Raw genomic sequence first — 12,166 nt, 5'->3', positions numbered from 1 at the left:
TGATGTCCTCCATACGGTGAGTTGTGACAATTAGTAAGAACACCGTGAACTTCCCATTCAAGAACACACCTGCGAAATAATCCATCTGCACACTCACGAAACAAAAAAGGATCATCCCAAAAATAATGTTTAACATCATAAAGGAACTTCTTTTTCTGTTGGTAGGGCAAGTCAGGGGGTAGAGTACCACCCACCAAATAATTTTCATAATCTGCATACCAAGGGTGTTTCTCTACAACTGCATACAAGTGGTCATCAGGGAAAGAATCATCTATAGGGAGAGAATTCTTACCCTCATCATACCTGATACGTGACAAGTGGTCTGCCACAACGTTCTTTGCACCTTTCTTATCCTTAATCTCCACATCAAAATCTTGGAGCAAGAGAACCCAACGGAGGAGCCTAGGCTTTGACTCTGCCTTGGCAATTAAATACTTCAAAGCTGCATGGTCAGTAAAAACAATGACTTTAGAACCAACTAGATATGATTTAAATTTTTCTAAAGTATAAATAACAGCAAGAAACTCCTTCTCCATAGTGGCATAGTTGACTTGGGCTTCATCTAAAGTTTTACTTGCATAATAAATAGCATGCAAAACTTTGTTCTTTCTTTGTCCTAGCACGGCACCTAATGCGAAATCACTTGCATCACACATGATCTCGAAAGGAAGAGTCCAATCGGGTGCACATATGATAGGTGCCGATATCAATTCCTGCTTCAACCTGTGAAAAGCCTCAAGACACTCGTCAGTAAAATCAAATGGGGCATCCTTGAGTAAAAGTTGAGTTAGTGGTTTGGCAATTTAGAAAAATCTTTGATAAAGCGACGAAAAACCCCGCATGACCTAAGAAACTTCTAACCCCCTTAACATTGACTGGAGGAGGCAATTGCTCAATCACAAAAGTCTTAGCCTTATCTACCTGTATACCCTTATCAGATACAACATGACCAAGGACTACTCCCTTTGTCACCATAAAGTAACACTTTTCCCAATTTAATACTAAGTTGCATTCTTCACATCTTTTCAATACTTTAGCGAGATTTACAAGGCATGCATCAAATGAAGACCCATACACACTAAAATCATCCATAAATATTTCCATGATAGACTCTGTGAAATCAGAAAAGATACTCATCATGCAACGTTGAAAGGTAGCAGGGGCATTACATAAACCAAAGGGCATTCTACGATATGCAAAAGTATCATAAGGACATGTAAATATAGTCTTTTCTTGATCTTCAGGGTGAATTGGAATTTGGAAAAATCCCGAATACCCATCCAAATAACAAAAGAACTTATGATTAACCAACCTCTCAAGCATTTGATCAATAAAAGGGAGAGGGAAGTGGTCTTTTTTAGTGGCGATATTTAATCTAGGATAATCAATGCACATACGCCACCCTGTAACAGTTCTAGTGGGAATCAATTCATTTTTATCATTTTTAATCACAGTCATCCCACCCTTTTTAGGAACCACCTGAATAGGACTTACCCACTTTGAGTCAGAAATAGGATAGATAATACCTACATCAAGTAATTTCATCACCTCTTTCTTGACTACTTCTTGCATATTAGGATTCAACCTCCTCTGGGGTTGAATACATGGCTTGTAGTTGTCCTCTAAATGTATCATGTGCATACAAAAATCAGGGCTAATACCCTTGAGATCATCAATACTATACCCAATTGCCCTTTTGTGGGTTCGAAGAACCTCTAGAAGTTGGGAAGTTTGTGGGTCATCAAGTGCAGTACTAATGATCACAGGGTATAGTTCCTACTCATCAAGAAAACCATATTTCAAATGAGAAGGGAGAGGTTTTAGTTCAGGTTTCTTGACCTCTGCAGGTTTTGATTACTGAACTAATTTCACTACCTTCATGGTCTCTTTAGGATCAAGCTCTTCTACTGAAAGAGCTTTTTCAATAGCATCCACCTCAGTACTCTAAATGCTTGCATCACCTGCAGATAAATCTCCACAAAGAACTTCCTCCAAGGGATCCCTTGCAAGAACCTGTGGTAAGCTTTCTTCACAAATATCATCCATTATATCAATGACATCAACTAAACAACAGTTTTCTTCTAGCATAGGTCCTTTTAAAACCTTCCCTAAATTAAAAGTGATATTATCATCTCCTATAGAAAGGGTTAGTTTTCCATTTTTAACATCAATAATGGTTCCTGTTGTATGGAGAAAAGGCCTACCTAATATAATGGGAATTTGTGTATCCTCAGCCATGTCTAACACGACAAAATCAACAGGGATAAAAAATTTACCAACTCTGACAGGAACATCCTCTAAAATACCTAAGGGGTATTTAACAAAACGATCTTCCATCTGTAAAGTAATGTTAGTAAGTTTCAAATCACCCATATTAAGCTTAGCACACACAGACGATGGCATAACACTGACACTAGCACCCAAATCACATAATGTTTTATCTATGAAGACATTACCAATATGACAAGGGATAGAAAAACTACCAGGATCCTTTAATTTAGGAGGGGATTTATTTTGCAATAAAGCACTACATTCCTCTGTAAAAGCTACAATTTCTACCTCATCAAAGGCTCTTTTCCTAGTCAAAATATCTTTCATAAATTTAGCATATGCAGTAACCTGAGTGATTAAATCAGTGAAAGGAACTGTTACCCGCAAATTTTTCACAACCTCCAAAAACTTACCAGATTGCTTATCAAACTTACTCTTCAAATGTCTATTGGGGAATTGAAGCTTGATAACTGGGCTCTACACACCTCCACCCTTGTCTTGAGATTTACCCTGCCAAGAAACATTAGAAGGGTTAGTTTCCTTTTGTAGCCCTGCAGGGTTAGTAAGATTAGCATTTAGTACAAGGGAATCTAGATTAGCAACAGGTCCATCATCCTTGGGCATAGGGGGCCCATCATAGTGTGAACCATTCCTTAGGGTGATTGCATTAGCACGATCTGTAGGATGGATTGGTTGCGATGGTAGAGCTCCCTACTGACGGGCTTGTAGGGTAGATGAAATCTGCGCAATTTGATTGTCCATGATTTTATTGTGAGCTATAATCGAATCAATTTGTGCATCCCTACTCTCCATGTGCTTTTGCATGCTTGAAAGCATTGCTTTAATTTCTGACATAGTAGGGTCAGAAGATGAGGGGGGTTGTGACTGGTTTTTCTAGCCAGAATTAGGATGGTAATATTTTTGCTGTGGTGGTGGTTGTTGTTGTGTTTGTTGTGGAGGTGGAGGGTTTTGTACATTGGTACTCCGGTAGGAAAGATATGGGTGGTTCCGGAGGCCAGGATTATAAGAGTTGGAGTATGGGTTATTTTGCCTATAGGATTGTAAGGCAATAACTTGTTGTATGGAACTCCTACAATCTTGCTCCCAATGTCCTACAATTCCACAATTTTCACAAAAAGCTTCATTGTTAGCAACAACAGAAACATTACCTACAAAGTTAGGAACAACAGTAAGATTATCTAGTTTCTGACAAATAGATGTTAACTGAGCCTGCAAAAAGGATATGGAATCGACATTATGTTTTCCTTTGTTAGCAAACCCTCTCGGATTCCCATATTGGGAATTGTGAATTGCCATGTCTTCGATAACCTGACCTGCATTTTCAACATTAAGATTCATGAATCTCCCACTAGCTGCAGAATCTAGAATTGATCTAGATGAGTTTCCAAGTCCATTGTAAAAGGCTTGGATCAACTGCCATTGTGCCAGATTATGGTGGGAGCGTTCTCTCTGTAGATCCTTAAACCTTTCCCAAGCCTCATATAGAGTTTCATCTGGCTCTTGGGCAAAGTTCTGAATAGCACTCCTTAATAAAGTTGTTCTCTCTGTAGGGTAATATTTATTATAAAAATTCAAAGCAAGAGTTTCCCAATTAGTAATACCAAGTGCAGTTCTATTCAAACCATTAAACCATAATTTAGCTTTTCCACATAAAGAAAAGGGAAAAAGAATCTCCCTGATTTGGTCTTACGTGACCCCAGCTTGCCTAATGGTGTTGCAATATTGGCAGAAATCTGCAATGTGAAGATTAGGATCTTCACCCTTAGCTCCACTGAATTGCTTCCTCTCTATCATCGTGATAAACTGGGGTTTGATCTCAAATTGCACTCCATCAAGGGCCGGAGTAGGAGTAAGGTGTGGAAAATCTGTCAGCGATGGCTGCGAATAATCGTTGAGCTTGCAAGGTGGAGGAGGTGGTGGTGCCGTCATCTCTGATTCAGGTTCTGAAAAATCTTCCGAATCACTAGAATCAGATGGGGGTTCCGAAGGTGGATTACCTCCAGAAATGTCTTGTATCTGCCTGTAAAAATTCTTTTGTCTATGAAAAGATCGTTCGATTTCAAGATCGAATGGAATGTAGCCTAATCTAGAACTCCTGGGCATAAACACAGAACTAAACAAACAAATATGAGAAAGTTGTCTCAAAGAACTTGCGTTCTATGAGGCAGGAGAAAATAATTTAGACTACAAAAATAATCAGAAATAAAAATAAAACCGTCTCCCCGGCAACGGCGCCAAATTTTGATAGGATAAAGTCGTATCACCTAATAAAAAATAATTCCAAAGTTCCTCTAACTATGCAGATAGGGAAGAAGGGCCGATCCACAGGGAAACAAGTCTTCCTATTCCTAATTAATTAAAAATAATCTAAATTATAAAGTGATTACATTATAGATGTAAGGAATTAAACTAAGGGAGATAAAAATAGGGAGAAATCAATTAATAAAAGCCTAGGGCATAGGTTTACCAATAAATAATATTCCAGGGTAAAACATAATAATCAAACATCAATGCATCAATTAATCAGATCATAAAGGGCTTTCGCTACGTATTACAATCACAGAGTTAATTTATCGGTATTAAATCTCATCTCGACTTAACCATTTATAAATTAGTCTGCCTATTGAAACTAAGCCTAAACATCAATTCTCATCTCTCGAATCTCAAATCAATATTGCATAACTCATACAATTAAACCAGGCCTAATATAATTGCATAGCATTAATTCAATCAATAGGAAATTAATCAAGCATTGACATTCAACAATAATAACTTACCCCTTCATATTATTTATGGATTTCCATAAACCCTAGAAAGAAAACTACTCACGCATAATTAAATCTAAACTAATCAAAGCAATTAAACAATACATGATGAAATAAAGAAATTAAATTACTGAAAATAATAGAGAAGAAATCATTACCAAAATTAACGGAAATAATGAATTGTATTAAGAACAAGTTTGTAGAGTTGTAGAGAGAGAAACAATGAGAGAAATCTAATCTGAAAACTAAGTAGAGAGAGAAAGCTTAGAGAAAAAGGTACTAAATTTACTTCACAAAAACGTATATATATTAAACTCGAAAATCCTAAACTTAAACGAACTAAAATCTATATCTATACTTCTATACTTCTATACTTTAGTATTTAAAAAAACAAACCACATATTTTTCACATGACACATGTCATCACAAGTCACTCATTATCCCATATGCCACATGTCACCTCCCTAAATTTTTTTGTTTAAATCTTTATGCATTCTATAAGTTGCAAATTCAAAAAAGAAAATAAAGTGTTTCATTTCCACTATAATTAGTACACATTACATAAAACATATGAATTATAAACAAAATTGTCTTTTCATCTCCTACACTTAATTAAAATATAACTTAAACTAATACGTTATTTCATATTCCACATTCTTCATGTATATATACCTAACCAAATTCCTTCATCTTCTTTCATAGTTCTACTCTAACTTTATTTATTTATTTTTATTTAAGTTTTAGCAATGAAACAATTACTTCGTAAATTATATTAAAAGTTCAACTTTTGAAACGTATACCTATATTGGAAGATAATTTATCCAAGTAATAACCCGTGCATCGAACGGGTCAAAAGGCTAGTTGAGCTTAATTATCTTCCAAAAACACGCGCCCGGTCGGGCGCCACATCGCTCGGTCGGGCGCGCCTTTTTCTTCATCAAATCTCTTCTCGCGCCCGGTCGGGCGCGAAATCGGGCGTCTTGCATTCTTCCGCCCTACACGGCCGGGCGCGCCTTCGGGCAAGACCATCTTGGCAGGGCGAGGCCATCTTGGGCAAGCAAAGCCACTTTGGGCAAGCCTTGGACTTCGATTGGGTTTCGATCCTTCGGCCCCTCCTTGGGGCTTGACTACTCGGTCCAATTGCCTCGGTATATCGGTCGTGCTCCTACAATGCTCGTAGTTGCTTCATAAAATTTCGGGAAAATGCTCCAAATGTGTAATTCCCTACAAAACTCAACCAAAACTACAAAAACACTAGAAAACACCAATCAATAATAAAAGTGGCTCTAAAGAGCTAAAAACACTACCAATTACGACCAAGGGACGGGGGTAAAATACTATATAAAATATACATATCAACAATGTATTTACCAAACTGACCATCAACATATTTAATTATTTATGTGCAAAGATTACATAAAAACAATGGAATAAACACTATTTTCCCTTAATCCTTGCATATGGGGGTATAAAAATAGTTCAACAATCTTTAAATCTTGCTCCTTTTAAGCCATTTTTTTTGCAATGCATGTATCAAACAAAGCAAAGTTATTCTTTTCTTCTTGCTAGCGGTGTTATTTGAAAATTGATAGGCGGTATCAAAAGCTCGTGCTGATAACGCGTTGTGAAATAGGGAGAAATATGAGGGATCGAGAAAGAATTAATCTGTATATCTTTATTCCATATGATTGGTTATGTATATACATACAATATAATTAGGGTTTGGTTGAATAAGGATATAAACCCTAGATCTAGAATATTCCGCAATGATACAAGGAGGATAATGTATATCCACAAATATTTCACAACAAAGGGAAACTAATTATGAATTATTTTGTACTTTAATGTTAGATTCCAATTTTTTTTTTCTTATTTTATACAATTGATTCCATATGCAATAAACATTATGAAACGAAGGCTAATTCATTTTTATCTTACAAAACCAAAATATATATATATATATATATATATATATATATATATATATATATATATATATATATATATATATATATATATATATATATATATATATATATATATATATATATATATATATATATATATATATATATATATATAGGGGAGGGATCCCATGAGAATAGATCTTTATATGAGAAACCTATCATATATGAGAATACATCACAACCATTCAATAAAACAAGATCCAACAGCTGAGATCACTCCAAAAGTAATGGCAAAAATGTAAATTTATGTTCAAATATAAACCCCTCACAAACCTAAAACCCACGCATTCTATACTGCTCAAATTACCAGCTTCTTTCTCCATAAACTTCACTTTCTCTCTCCTCTTGTTCTTAGGTAAGTAATTCAATTCTTATGATTAAGTTCTTATGATTCAGTTCTTTAAATTCTTAAGAGATTTTTGTGCGATTTTTGTTAATTTTTGAAGTGATTTTTTGCTTCGATTTTTGTGCGATTTTTCGATTTTTTTGCTTCAATTTTTTGCTGCGATTTTGTTTGATTATGTTTGCTGCAATTTTAATTCTTATGATTTTGTTTGCTGCGATTTTGTTCGATTTTCGATAATGTTTGCTTTATGTTTGATTATGTTCGATTTTCATCAAGCATTTGTTTGTATTATGTTTGATTATGTGGAGTGCTTTTTTCTTTGATGTGGAATTTATTAAACTTAATTGCTTGGATTGAATTTATTTTTGCAGGTTCATTATATTAGGTTGACAATTATGGATGAACAAGCAAATAATGAAGCAGGTTTTTTTTTTTTTTTTTTTTTTTTTTTTTTTTTTTTTTTTTTTATAACTTGGATGTTTTTATGTACAACATGTTCCAAAATCATAGAACATGGTTGAAAATTTTAGAACATGTGTGTATAAAATTAGAACATGTTGGTAGGAAAGCAAGGGAAAGTAATAAATGAGAATGTAGATGAGTGAAATTTGATAAATAATTTGGATCATTTGATAAATAATTTAGAACAAATGTTTAAAATTTTGGAACATGTTTTGATTTTTCTAATGGGATGTCTAAAATCATGTGTTCTAAATATTTGATCATGTGTTCTATAGTTTTAGTCTAATGTTCCAAATTATGCTGTAAATAATTAAGTAAACTTTAGTCTTAAATCTATGCTCTAAATAATGTCTTCTGTTCTGATTTAATCATGTGTTCGAAATACTAAATCATATGTTTTAAAATTTTATTCATTTGTTCTAAAATTTGTTTAACTTGTTAAAATTACTTTTGTGCAGAAATAATTAACAACGACGAACAACTTGATAATGTTTCTAATGCCAATGCAAGTGTGCCAGCTACTCCTACAGTAGTACCTATATTAACTCCCGGAGGAACAAAAGAATGGTTTCCTATGTGCCGCAATGAGTTAAAACCTGCAATAGGAATGAAATTTAATAGTGTTGATGAGGGTGTTGAATTTTATAAATCATATGCACTTGCTGCTGGTTTTAACACTAGGAAGTCTACCAGTAAAAGGCATACAGAGAAAAAATTGGCATTCCAATATGTCTTATGCAACAAACAGGGTTTCAAGGAGAAGAAAAAGCCTATTGCGGAGAGTATTTTAAATGATAAAGAAGGACAAAGCAAGGAAGGCAAGATTTCAATAACAAGAAAAAGATTAGTCACTCGTGTTGGGTGCAGAGCTCTAATGGTTCTAAAACATTGTGAAGATGAAAAGTATATAGTGACACAGTTCCACGAAGGACATACTCATCCCCTCTACACACCAAGTTGTAATCTATTTCAAAAAGAAGGAAGAAAGATGAACATTTTGCACAAAAAAATGATTGTTGATAACTTTAAGGTAACTCTTTCATAAATTTTTACAGTGCGTTCTAAAATTTTACTCATATGTTCTAAAATATTATTCACATGTTCCAAAAGTTTCTTAATATGTTCTAAAACTTTTCTGTGCCTATAATAGGTGAATATTGGCCCTGTAAAAACTTTTCGAATCATGAAGGAAATACTTGGAGGTTATGATAATGTTGGAGCTTCCAAGCAAGATTTTAAAAATTTTCACAGAGATTTAAAAACATTTATTCAAGGTTCCGATGCTCAAATGTTTGTAGACAATTTCACAAAGAAAAAGTTGATGTGGAGTGCTTTTTTTTTTTAGTTTGAAGTTGATGATGATTCTTGTCTTTCTAGAGCTCTTTGGGCGGACCCTATTTGTAAAAAAAATTATGCTCTCTTCGGCGATATGATATCATTTGACACCACTTACCAAACTAACAGGTGATTCATATAATTCACGTGTCTTATTTTCTGAATTATGTTTTGAACATTCTAAAAATTGCTTCTACTGTTCTAAATTTTAAGTCTAATGTTCTAAATTATGTTTTATATGCTCATAAGATTTAGCAACTAACTTTTCATTCAAATGTTTGAATAGTGATTCTTATGTTCCAATTACAATTAAGTAAAATATTAATCTTGTGTTCTAAAATTTTAATCATATGTTCTAAATTTTTATTCACATGTTCTAAATTTTTATTCACATGTTCTAAAACGGTAGTGCTATATTTTGTATGTAATGAAATTTGATCTTCATGTTCTAAACAGGTACAACATGGTATTTACTCCTTTTACAGGAGTTGATCATCACAAGAGTTGTATCACTTTTGCGGCTGGTTTCATAGCAAAGGAAGATACTGAATCATTTGAGTGGCTTTTCAAAACATTTCTTAAGGTAATGGGCAATAATGAACCTAATTGTCTGATCATAGATCAAGATCCAGCTATGAAAATTGCTGTTAGTAGAGTGTTTCAAAAATCTGAACATCGATTTTGTATGTGGCATATAATGAAAAAGTTGCCAGATAAAGTAGGGCGAGCGATCACAAAGGAGGAAACAGGATTCCTGAAAAAAATATGTGCCTGTGTTTGGCATCTTGAAATTGAGCCGGCTGAGTTTGAAGAAAGGTGGAATAAGGTGATGGTTGAGTTTGAATTGGAAGTTAATGAGTGGTTGTGTTATATGTACGAGATAAGGGATAAGTGGATCCCGGCATATTTCAGAGATGTGTTCCTGGGAGGAATAATGCGTACCACGTCAATATCAAAAAGTGAAAATAACTTTTTTTGCTCCTTTATCAATCCTCACGTGTCACTTGTTGAGTTTTACATGAGACATGAAGCTGCAATTGATGCCCAGAGACACGCTCAAGGTCAAAACGACAATGATTCAAAGCACAAATACCCAGAGTGCAAGACACCACTAGGGATAGAAAAGTATGCCTCAACCATATACACTATTTCTGTTTTTTATGATTTCCAATATGAGGTAGAAATGGCTTGTTTTGCTTGTGGGTGTGAAGAGTTTAAGAGAGAAAATGGATTAGAAATTGCAAAAGTAAGTGAAGGGGGTCGGAGTAGAACATTTGATGTTGTGTTTAATCCGACTAACCAAGAGACAACATGTTCTTGCAAGTTGTTTTATAGGCAAGGCATTCCATGCAGGCACATGGTTTGGGTTTGGAAAGCAAAACGGTTTGAAATTATTCCTGAGCAATATATTCTAAACAGATGGACTACTATGGCAACGAAAAGACCAATATTTGACCTAGGAGGAAATCTGTTGGAACAATGTGCCAATATAATCGACAAGAAAAAGTTGTTGAATGAGTTGTGGTCAGAGATACATAATTGTGTTAGTTTGGCAGAAGGTGTCGATGAAGATATTAAAGACCTTGTGATTAATCTTCGAGGATTGAGGTTGGATTTGGAAGCTAAAAGAAATGCAAGAAGTAATGGTGAAAGGAATGCTACTAACAAAGAAAAAGACATAGAACTATTAATTGGAGCTAGTCTTCCAAGAGAAATATCTATCAAACCTCCAAAAATTTCGAAGAACAAAGGTACAGGAGTTCATTTGTCAAATGTTGAAACGAGATCTGTAGAGACTTCAAATGTTGAAACAAGATCTGTAGAGACTTCAAATAATGTTGAAACAAGATCTGTAGAGACTTCAAATAATGTTGAAACAAGATCTGGAAGTGGGAAAAGACTAAAGGGGGACAAAGAAAAGGCAGTAGAACAAAATCAGAAAAAAAAGAGGTTATGCAAAGGTTGTGGGGAATTGAGTCACCACGATATTCGAAATTGTCCAAAAAAAGTTAGATGATAGTTAATAATTTTGGAACATTTTTTTGAATTTGTGTATTGAATAACACTTTTTTCTATTATAGAAATGATTACAGTTTGGAACTTGTGAGTTTAATTTAGAACATATGTAATAAAATTTAGAACATATGTACTAAAAATTTATTACATATGACTAAAATTTTAGAATATATGAGTTATAATTAGTAATCATGTGTGGTGTATGGTTCTAATGCGATTTCAAAATTTTGATTTAGACCATATGATTAAAATTAATCACTTAAATTCTTAGTTCTTAAATAAATGAGTAATATTTTGACAATAGTATTTAGAGCATATGATTAAAACTTTAGAGCATATGACTAAAAACTTTAGAACATATGACTAAAAATTTAGAACATATGAATAAAAATTTAGAACATATGAATAAAAATTTAGAACATATGAATTATAATTAGTATTTAGAGCATATGACTAAATGTTTAGAACATATCACTAAAAATTTAGAACATATGAGTTATAATTAGTAATTTGATCACAAGAAAGACAAGTCAAGCTTATATATTCGAATACAACCTTTTTAAAAAAAAAAGGCTTACAATTTAAAGTACTATACAAAATTCTACATGCTATTTCTAAAATTATATTACAAACTATTTTCTTTAGCCCATTTCCGTGATCTTGAAGTAATCTCATGATGTAGCTCATTTTCCTTGTGTGATAATATCTTAGCACAAAAATCCACCCTCAATTTCTTCATTTGATTGATCTGCAATATAATAAGATAAAATCATTAGACTTTGGTATCCGCTATCTCACTTTTTACATCATTATAAAATAAAAAAATAAATAAGATTTACACAATTTGGAACATATGTGTAAATTTTAGAACATATGTATAAAAATTTAGAACATATGTATAAAAATTTAGAACATATGAACATGAGTATTACTATAAAACAAACTTACATCATTCAATTTTATTCCGCTATCCCAATTGGTAT

General features: G+C 33.6%; 1 pseudogene; it reads left to right on the top strand.

Annotated features, from left to right (window-relative positions):
• Positions 1-8,820: 8,820 nt before the first annotated feature.
• LOC145577895 (protein FAR-RED IMPAIRED RESPONSE 1-like) lies at positions 8,821-11,184 on the top strand (annotated as a pseudogene).
• Positions 11,185-12,166: the final 982 nt, after the last annotated feature.

Source organism: Chenopodium album, chromosome 14 (genome assembly GCF_948465745.1).
Source record: "Chenopodium album chromosome 14, dcCheAlbu1.1, whole genome shotgun sequence".
Taxonomy (NCBI): domain Eukaryota; kingdom Viridiplantae; phylum Streptophyta; class Magnoliopsida; order Caryophyllales; family Amaranthaceae; genus Chenopodium; species Chenopodium album.
The sequence above is the reverse complement of the archived record's forward strand: the minus strand, read 5'-3'. Positions and strand labels throughout refer to the sequence as shown.